The sequence below is a fragment of the Arachis ipaensis genome, chromosome B4 (genome assembly GCF_059453495.1).
Source record: "Arachis ipaensis isolate K30076 ecotype BB chromosome B4, ASM5945349v1, whole genome shotgun sequence".
NCBI lineage: Eukaryota > Viridiplantae > Streptophyta > Magnoliopsida > Fabales > Fabaceae > Arachis > Arachis ipaensis.
In genome coordinates this window covers 144,133,296-144,144,519 of record NC_142439.1, presented here as the reverse complement: position 1 = coordinate 144,144,519, position 11,224 = coordinate 144,133,296, and the positions used below count along the sequence as shown (strand labels likewise).

General features: G+C 36.2%; 1 pseudogene; it reads right to left on the bottom strand.

The window, feature by feature from the left end:
• Positions 1 to 2,470: 2,470 nt before the first annotated feature.
• Positions 2,471 to 10,443, bottom strand: LOC107635435 (receptor-like protein kinase FERONIA pseudogene; annotated as a pseudogene).
• Between the last annotated feature and the right edge of the window lie 781 nt (positions 10,444 to 11,224).

The window sequence follows — 11,224 nt, the reverse complement described above, 5'->3', positions numbered from 1 at the left end:
ACTGCTTTTTCTTGAAATTCTACTAAAGTCTTTGGTTTGGCGACAGTAATAGTCTCGTGAAACTTGCTAGGGCGAAGACTACTCTTAAGAGCATGGAGGTGGACGTCAGGGTTGAATTTGAAATCTCCATTGCTATCTTATCGAACCTCGTCATGTAGTCACGGAGATTTTTGTGTTGACCTTGTTTGATTGTTCTAAGGTAGCCAAAATCATGAACATAGATCTTGTACGCTACAAAATTGTTGGTGAAGAGGTCGGCTAATTCCTGAAAAGTAGAGATAGAACCTACAGGTAAAGATGAAAACCAAAGTAAAGTAGCACCATCTAAAAATGTGGAGAAAGAACGACATAATATTGGGAAAGAAGCATCGTTAAGAAACATTATTGAGTGAAACTTAGTGACATGTATGTTCGGGTCCGCAATCCCCTCGTATTGCTTCAAATGGTTGGTAGGGTGAAGTTCTTCGGCATCTGAAACTTCATAATTTCCTTGGAAAAAAGGTTTATACATCTTTTCAGTGCCTTTGAATGTGTGACTTCTACCAGAGTATGAATTCCTGACACATCCTCGTCATCATTATAAGCATCCTTGCGATCTTTGTTGCTATTCAGGTTCTTTTGCTATTGTGTTAACAACTTAGTTAACCTCTGGACCTCGGTCTCGAGCACAGCGTTCTTAGCTAATAACTCGACCTGAGTTAGTGGAGGAAGAGATGGAGTTTGCTTATCAGCCATTAATTATAAACTGCAAAATATAGGGTAAATAATCGGGTAGAAAGATGGTAGTGGGTTTAAGTAAACTCGGTCCTACGGTGAGCGCCAAATGTTTCTGCACAGTAATCTGAGCCAAGGTATAACTCCTTCTAGTACCGAGTTATAACTCCTTCTTCTATTTATATGGAGTTTTCTGTCCTAAGAGTACAAACGCCGAGCTATACTTCAGTCGTCGAGGAACACCGGAGGAGGTTGGAACCTGCAAAGAGACTCCAACGCTCAAGTAAGAAAAAGTATAAGATGAGATATATGTTATTTAGAGTAAATAGCGTACCTTTCACGCAGTTATTATGGTTTTGTATTTATAGAGATGTTGTGTTATAGGCGGTTATTCAGCAGATCTATTATTGCAGAGCTGTTAAGGATGTCAGCCTGATTTTGTGGTAATTGCTCCTAAACATATTCAGATGATTCTATTATAGCCGAGATTCTCTCTAATTGAAGATAAGTCACCTTTATTATTTCACTTGGATTCTGATTTATAGGTATAATTAGGTTGAGCTATAGCTACGGATCAAGAGGTAAATTTGGGCCGAGCTATAGCTAATAGATCAATGGGTAAATTTGGACCAAGGTATAACTTTCATTGGTTGAGTTATAGGTAATGGATCAAGACTTGTTTTCTGAGTAATAAGTGGCAGTTATCGAGTAATACGGAACGGACCAGACTGTAATGGCTGAATTTGAGGTATAACGACCGAATTATAGATATAACGATCGAGTTATGTGTTGGTAATTTGTGAGCCATAAAAATCCTAACGTCTTGACCTAATCCGAATTATAGCTTGTAGTCGGTGAGTTATAACGACCAAATCAGCATCAATCATGCATCATGCATGAGAATAGTAGTAGTAATGTTTAATATGGTTATTATGCAGTGGAGTGAGGGAGAAGGGTCATTTCAAGCTGTGGATACTCACAATGGGAAGCTGTTGTGCGGTTGTCACGATGTTCTTGCATGTCAGGTAAAGCAATTCATCTTCTATCATTATTTTTCTTCATCTATTTATTATGAACAATAACCCTATATGAAACTGCTACAACTAATTTTGATTCTTTGTCTTCAGCTGGAGCCACTTCACACGCTTGTTCATCATCACAGAAATCAGAATGCCAATCAAGGGCAATGATTGTTGTCAATTTACAGTCAATTAATTTGAAGATGAGTTTTATGGTGTCTTTTACTATGGTACCTAAATTGTCTAATTTGCTTTTAAAAGTAAAAAATAAAATGTTTAAAGCAAAAAATAAAATATTTGAAATTTATTAAATATTATCTATTTGCTTTTTCGGTAAGTTAGGCACAATTTCAAAGGCACCGTAGCATTCACCTAATTTGAAACCATTATTATTGCTTGCAGTTTAGACAAATAATGGTGTTAAGCTGAGTTCCCAGACCCATATACACAGTTAATATATACATTAAGGCAGGGCTACCAATGATGAGAAAATTATTGCATACCGATACAATCATTCTGCAATCTAAAGAGCTTTGCTGAATACTTTAATTAATTATAGGATAACGCTATATATATGAGATTCAAACATATACATACATTAATGTCCATGCAAGCACTTGAAATTAAGAGAAAATAAATGTGTAGCCAATTAAGATCTTATTAATACATTGATATCTAACTCAAGCATGCACATTACGACATTGCTCTTTAACCTGCATTAATATCCTAAATCCTAATCACCGTCCTTTAGGGTCCCCAATCTCTGAGAAAACATTCTCAGACATTAACCATTGTGTTTCTCTACTACTCTCAGTGCTAGTAATTGTGGTAGTTGTTGTCATGCTCACTCCACTATTCTTACTATTATTATCCCAAGCATGAGCTCCATCACTTATGCTGCTACTACTAATAAACACCTCAGAACTCCCACCTCCAATGGATGAATTCTCTTGAAGCTGCAGAACAAACTCAAGGACCCCAACGACGTCGTTCATGGAAGGCCTTTGAGTCCCATCATCATGCAAACAACTCATGGCAAGATCACCAAACTTTTTCAAGCACTCAGATGCAATCTCACCCTTCAATTTAGGGTCCACAATCTTACCAAGGCTACCCGCATCATAGCACCGCCTCGCCCAATCAACAAGCGACACTTGTTCCTTCTCCAAAAGAGTACACGTCAGACTTCTCTGTCAAACACTGTCGTTTATAATACTCGGGATCTAAATACCCCACACTCCCTTTGACTAGCGTGCTGACGTGTGTTGCGGCTGTACCCGTAGGCCCAACTCTCGATAACCCGAAATCAGAAACCTTGGCAACCCACCTCTCATCCAACAAGATGTTAGTACTCTTGATGTCGTGGTGAATGATCATGTGCTTCGCGCCTATATGGAGGTAATGCAACCCATGCGCAGCTCCTATGCATATCTCAAGTCTCTGCTTCCAAGAAAGCGAAGGATTATCGCTGGTGTTGTACAGATGATCCCGCAAGGTGCCACGTGTCATGAAATCGTAGACCAGGATCATCTCGTTTCTCTCGCAGCAGTAGTCAATGAGGGACACCAGGTGAAGATGGCGAAGCTGAGAGAGCATCTCGATCTCGTTGAGGAACTCGTTTACACCTTGCTGAGAACCCTGTTTGAGCCTCTTGATGGCCACGGGTGTTGCACCGTCATTGATGTACCCTTTGTACACGTTCCCGAACCCTCCGGCACCGATCACGAAGAGTTCGTCGAAGTTGTTGGTGGCGGTTCTGATTTCTTCAATTGAGAAGTGACAGCAGAGATTCGTGGGAAGCTGAGAAGATCCCTCTGATTTGTGCTTCAAACTATTGTAATAATCACCCTCGCCGCTTTTCCTCCTCCAGCGTTTCATGAGGAAGAAAATCGAAACAACTATAACTGACAGCAAAATAGCACCTGAAACTGCACCTGCCACAGCTGCAGTAGGGGTATTATTCTTGCTGCTGAAAACCTCTGGATTGCCGGAAGGTGCTTTGGGACGTGGATCAGGGTTAGGTCTGGCGAGGTTACCGCGCGAGTCGTTGATTTTGAAGAGTTCGAGTCCGTTTAAAACTACATCAACGTAACCAGTGCGTGGACTAGGATGCATTTTCAGTGAGATATTGGCATTTTTCTGATTATCTGAAGGAACAATGACTGCATAATCTTTCACAATAGGCACGCCTCTTTGTCCATTAGTCCACATGAGAACATCAGCGTGATCATCAACCATCTGATCCTGTATATAGATGTAGAATACCCTGTCACCGGGGATTTGAATCACGGGATCAAGCTCACAGAAGTGGAGCCTGAGCATGTAGGTGAAGCCAGAATCAGTCGGAAGCTCCTATGTGAGATTGAAGCTCCAGTTGATTGTGGCGTTTCCTCTCATCATATGTCGTAGAGTTCGGTAGACAAGGTTGGGTGCTGTGTAATTAGGGATCAAACTGAAGTTGAGCTTTGTAATTTCCCCGAACTCAGAGGCAACTTCGCCTGGAGAAGTCTTGTAGTCTTCATCTGTCACCCATGATCTCAACATGCCAGTGTCACCGGAAGGTGATATTATCCTATCTTGATGTTGAACTGGTACTTGGTCTCAAGTGCTGAGTTGTTCTCTAGGTGGTACGGAGTTGTGGACCCAAGAAGCCACAACGCTTTGTTGTCGTCATCGTTAGGGTTAGTGTGGTAGAGATAATGCGGCAATGAAACCACTTCGATTCCGTTTATGAAAGCATTGTATGTAGTGGCGTTGATAGATGTGCTTGGAATGAAGCTCAGGTTGAGTGTGTGATCACCGTCTTGGACATAGACGGAGGACTCTCTAAAGAAGGTATCAGAAGCTTGGTGGTCATCATCAGCATCAGCGTAGAGGGAGGCATTGAAGTCTTTGAGGAGTGTGTAATCACCTGATTTGACTGAGAAGTACGCTTTGGCAGGGTAACTACAACAAATTCATGCTCAGACAACCCTATAAAAATGTTGTCTATAATAAGAAAAAGTGTTGTTTTTATCAAAGGCAACACTTTTCAAAAAATGCAACATTTTTTGGGAGTTGGCAATACGGTCGTTATCTTTGGTGCAACGCTTTTCTGTATTAAAGAGAACCTTTTTTTAGCAACCTTTGAAAAACATTACCTTTTCTACACAAAAAAAAAGCAACTCTGCAGAAGGGTTGCCTTAGAGAACCCAAACACAATGCTTTAACAAAGACTTTATGGCAACACCTTTAATTTTACAAATTGAATTTTTTAATACATAAAGCAACACATGTCCAGATTTTTTTAAGTTGTCTTTTCATATACCTAAAGCAATATTTGTATAAGTTTTTTTTTGCTATTTTTTTATATATCTAAAGCAACACTTGTCCAGATTTCTTTAAGTTATCTTTTCATAAACCTAAAGCAATACTTATCTAAATTTATTTAGAGTTTATCTTTTTCTAATACCTAAAGCAACACATTATTGAGTTTTTTTTAGGTTCTTTTTTTATACCTAAAGCATTATATTTTTTACCTTTGTTATATTTATATGACATTTGAAGGATATATAGAACACACTAATAATATTTAAATATTTAAATATTTAAATTCAATTAATCAATATAGAGAGAATAAGCTAATAATATATATTGCATGTACATAGAAAGGTGTTCTAAGTGTCAATTAACATACTTGCTAAGTTATCAAGTCAAATAAATAATAAACATAAGTAAACAAAATACATGTTTTTCTCATGATAAACTTGAACAAAAAAGAAACTAATTTTTTCATTTGAAACCAAAAAGACTTTCTGTTTTACCATTGTGCCAAAAATCGCCTTTATCTCTTCAAAAAACTTCATCCAACCATAAGCAAGCTGCAGTCAAATCTAAATGGACAAAAAAAATATAGTCAAAACATCAGTTTAGCAATAATATTGTGGAATCAGAATAATTAATTTTCTTACAATTATAACAAGATATAAGATACAAAAAATACTCGAGTACAGTATCAGTTTATACATTACCTTGCTCTTCATAGATATTGCTACCAGTTTATCACGGTCGTCTTCCATCTTCTATTTTCTAGTTAAAAAGTTGAAATTCAGTGGAAGGTAGACAGGCAGAGTGCATTATCGCACTTCAAGCTCAAAGGTCTCGTGTGAAGATGAGCCTCCACCTAATATCTTAAGTTTTCTGGAGCGTTGGTGACTAATACAAAGAAACAGTAGAAAGAGAAAAAGGCCGGCGTCATTACTTGTGTAAGGTTTTGAGCCCTTTGGTCATAGTTGGTAGATCCAATTTGTCATTTTCTATATTTATGGTGATTGTCTTTTCTTTTGAAAGGGTTTGAATAATTTGTCTTCATTATTTTATCTATCATTATGAATTATCCTAGTTTTTCTGTACTTGTATAGGGGATAACATTAAATTATACAATAACAAATACATCAAAGATAGGAGGAAATTACTGAATAAGAAGTTCGTTTTTCCAAAGAGATGAATTATAAGTTTCTGTTTTGAGAGGAAATATATATTTTGCTAACAAGATCTCAGTTTTGCCAGCATATATAATCATAAAGAAAAAGCAGCTCGAAAGGAAAACAAAATAATTTCAAGAGTATTGCTACAAGTTTTGTCATGCTATTACTCTTTTAGGCAACACTTTCTTATTAGCAACACATGTGAGCATCCAAAATTATTTGGAAGGAGCCATACACTAAAATATTGAATTTTAATTTTTTCATAGAACAACAAATTAGAGAACAGTAACTCAAGTTTTTTCAGAAAATAGCAAATCACAATACAGCAAATCAGACAATAGCAAAATAATTTACTAACTAAAAATTAAGAACTAACTAAACTGTAATGAATCAATTCAAAGAACATCAAAATCAGTTTTCTCAAATACCTAGAAACAGAAGAACAGAGGAAGAACGAGAAGGAGAAAAGAAGGGATAGGGATTTCTTGCGATTGAGCACCGCGCCCATCGAGGAGAGCACTGTGCCGTCGCCGTACATGGAGGAGTGCACCGCGATTGAGCGCTGCTGTCACCATTAGGAAGGGGAGAAAGGGTCTATGCGTTGTTGTAGTGGCTATATTAGGGCTTGTAGAGAGCACTGCGCCGTCGCCTGTCAAGGATAGCACCGCGCCGCCACCATACGTGGAGGAGTGCACTACGATTGAAGGCTGATGTCGCCGTTAGGAAGGGGAGAAAGGGTGCGTTGCTGCAGTGGCTATGATAGGGATTGTAGAGAGCACCTCGCCATCGCCCGTCAAGGAGATCACCACGCCGGAGGAGTGCAGTGTGATTGAACGCTGCTGACTTGCTGTCGCCGTTAGGAGGAGAGAAAGGGTACGGTGTGTGTGTTGTTGCAGGGGAGAATGGCTATGTTAGGGCTCTTGTGGGTGTGAAGTGGAACTACTGAAGCACATTTGTTTTTTTTTTTTTCTTTTTTGTTTAAGTTACTTTTTCATTGAAAAATAATTGGTGGGAATATGATTAAAAGTTTCTCTCTAAAAGTTTCTTATAAAATGTTGTATTTTATTTAAAAATGTTGTCTTAAAGTTTTTATTTTGTAACATTTTGTAAATGTTGCTTTAGATATCAAAAACAAATTTTTTATGCGTGGCCAAAAATTTTGTTATCTTTGCCTTACTCAAAGACAACTCGTTAAAAATATTATCTTTGCCTATCTAAAGCAACTTTTGTTAAATGTTGTTTCGAATAAGGATTACTTTAGGTAAAAAATGTTATAGTGGGTTAAAGTTTTGGTAGGAAGTTGGGTTGAAGAAGAGGCGAATGAACTTTTGGCCTGGAGTGGCGACAGGGAATGAGTACATGAATTGGGAATACGAGACACGGGCTGAGGTGTAAAGCCCTGAATGATGGTTGGTATGAGTGCGTCAACAGCAACTGATGATGATGATGTTGTCTTGTTTTGGGTTTCTAGCAAGAGTTTGATGTTGATGTCTGAAGTCCAGTTGCGACCATCGAAGGTGAAGTTGTTGGAGGAGCCACAACTGATGCTATACACATCAGTAGGATTGTAAATTTGGTCTGCTGCGATGATGATAATGAAAAAAGGGAGGCATGTAGGAAGGAGGAAGAGATCAGTGGTGCTGGTGGTCCTTAAACCAACCAGCCGCCGTGTGGTGGTTATGTATCACTACAAGAATATGGCAGATTAGCTACCACAAAAAGAGTCGTAAAATCATCACTAATCTGACGCAAAATATAATTTGTGACAGATTAGCTACCGCCTAGCAACTAATGCTTTCCTCGCTAATTACAAGTCGCAGATCAATGAGGCAAACACAACGGTCGCTAATTCACCGGAAAGTTTTTTAGCTACCGAATAGATAGTCGCAAATCCATCACTAAAGTAAAAGCTAATTCTATAGAAGAAATAGACTAAAATATAGTCGCTAACTAGCGTCAAACTCTACTGCAGCAGAATCATCGCTAAATGCAAGCTAACTTCGTAGACAAAATAGAATGATTAGTTGACACTAATTAGCGAGGAATTTTTCCGAACCTAACTCGCCGCAAGTTGTCTGCTAATATGATCGCAAATCTGTCACATTTTGTAGCTAATCTATAGCTAATCTTTGAAAATCCTTAATCAAATTTGTAGGAATTTTGTTGCTAAACGAAAGCTATTACTATTACAAATGTCGTCGCAAATTCTTTTTAAACTAGTACCAAATCGATAGGTATCTCACAAATGTTTCACTCGCAATAGAATCTTTAATTTGTCACCATCATCAATAGCAAGTATGTCATTAATATTTCACAGAATATTAGTTCGAATACCAATTTTGTCACTATACTAAAATAAACCTTATATGATTCTTTTATTTTAGTCATTTAACTAAAAAATTATAACGCAAACAAAAAAAATTAGTTTAAAATTATATATGTTTAAAAAAGTTCAAACCATATTTAAAGAAATTATGTATTGAAACTTAACCTAATAATAACCAAATCTTTGGGTTTGATCAAATGCCTATTCTATCTATTCAATAGCTCTAAAAAATATGACTTAATCACTAAACTAACAAAGAAAAAGGCTTAGTTACAATATCATGTAAAAATAAGTACTCACTCAATTCTTTAGAGATGTTTCAATATAACTGTCCAAATGTAATCCTGCTTCTATAAAATCATTATACATTACACATCTCAGTTTCTCATTACACATTGAAAATTTTTAAAAAAAATGAAAAATACAAACACCTAAGACTTGACATATCAATTGCATAAAGAACATGTCCACCAATTCCACCTTCAGTTTTACTAATGTTGTCACTTATACTGTGATCAAATTGCAAAAATATCACAAAAAAATAACATCAGTAGGATAAGTCGAGTGAGTGTACCCAATCAAGTTCATTATTTTGGATTCAACTCTGACATCACTAAATTGGCATATTTTACTAATGAATCCTGAGTTGCTGTATTGTTTGCAAATTTCAAAACTAGCAATTTATTCTGGCTCCACCAGAGCATTTTAATTTCCAGCCATTAAATTTGTGAGAAAATAACCCAAACATAACTCAAAAGAAAAACTTAAAGTCATAAGCTTGCTAAAAATGTTCTAGAATTTTAACTAGTTGGCAATAAAAATATCATTTTTAAGTCTTCTGAGAATGTGACCTACTCGTTTATAATATATGTGAAAAATTTTAAACACGTATCATGGGTGCACATGTGATCCTTGGAAGTTGATATACTCCGTATATTTTGTTTACAGTATAAAAGAAATATGCTCATAATTAATTCGTTTACACAGTAAATGAGATATAAGTACCTGTAATTATAAAAATATATTTTTTATAGATTTAAAAATATAAATTTTTAAAATAATAAAACGATATTAAAAATATAATTTTGACCGATTTAAAAAATAAAATTCGATATATTTTTGTTAATGTTTAAATCTACTTTAATTAATTTATATCTCATCTATATTTTAAATTTTAAATTAATAACTTTCTCACGTTGTTAATGAGAACATTTCAATTAATATGGGAGATAGACGGTTTTAATGGACGATTTTAACTCAAGTTACATAATTTAAAACTGCCCATTTAAATACGTAATATAAAACAACCAATTTAATATAACAAATTTTATAAGATATTTCATGTGCTCTATTATTTGAAATGTTCAAATTATATCCTTTAAATTTTATTAAAATTCTTAAATTTAAATGATAAATCGTTTAAATTTTATTTATCAAAATTTTTAAATTTATGTGATGGCAGTTTTAAATTATGTGACTTGATCATTCTAGTTTAAATAGACAGTTTAAATTACGTGAACACGAAACTCAGACGAAAACAAAATGCTTCCAATGATCTGCATTATGTGTCCTCTAGTGTACTGTAACAAGCGCTCTTCTGTCGACTCCGCCCCTAATTTTTTGCATACAGTATCTCAAATCATGAGAGATTGACTGTCCACTTGTTCTATGATTGTCTGTCATTGGGTCTGGGTATAACAACTAACAACTGTTGACAGAAGTCCTCAATAGAACATCCATCGTAGAACCTATGCAACCGCTGACTGAATCTCCATCAATATTCTGTCCCAGCTGATATGCCACATCCTACAGGATGATGGTCATCACTTCACAGGGCAGGTGACACTACAAAAAAATGGTGAGTACCATCGGATTTAACGTCGAATTTAGCGTTGCATATTAGCGGCGGATTTACCATCGAATTCATTGGCAGTAACGACGTCAAATTCGTAAGGTTAAGTAATTACCGGTAGATTATGATTTTCGACAGTAAATTCAACGGTAACATTTTGAGGAAAAATAAATTAAATCCGTGTGTCCTTTATAGTCGGGTTTACCGTCAGATTTACCAATTAATGAAACGCTGCATTTTGGTGACCTGCAATGGTTTACCGTCAGAATTTTTTTATGGTAAAATGGGCGTAAATTCAAAATACAAACCCTCTCCCCCCCCCCCATTTGAACCCTCACCAGCATCACCATCATCCTCTCTCTCTCTCTCTCTCTCTCTCTCTCTCTCTCTCGTCGTCAACCCTTTATGCCAATCCCTCCTTCTTCCCCTCCCTCTCTCTCTCGCTCTCTCTCTCTCTCTCCTTCGCCGTCACCACCATCTGCCACCATCACAACTCAAGCTACCACCACTACAACATCCACCTGTTCCCTTATACAGGTTCTTGAACAACTCTTTTTCAATTCCTTTAATTTTAGTTTACTTTAGTTTAGGTTTGAGTAGAATTTCAATTTTAATTTTGAATTAATTTTAAAGTTAGTTCAGTTTAATTTTCTAATCTTAATAGATTTAAGATAATTAAGTTAGGTTAGATTCAATACATTAAGTTTTGAATTGTTGAAGTGTTTGGAATTGTGTAATTGTGTTAATTGTTGTATTGATGACTGTTTTGCTGAGAAATTTTTGCTGAGATTGTTTGATAATTGTTTAATTTTAGTTTAATTTAGTTAAGGTTTGATTAGAATTTTAA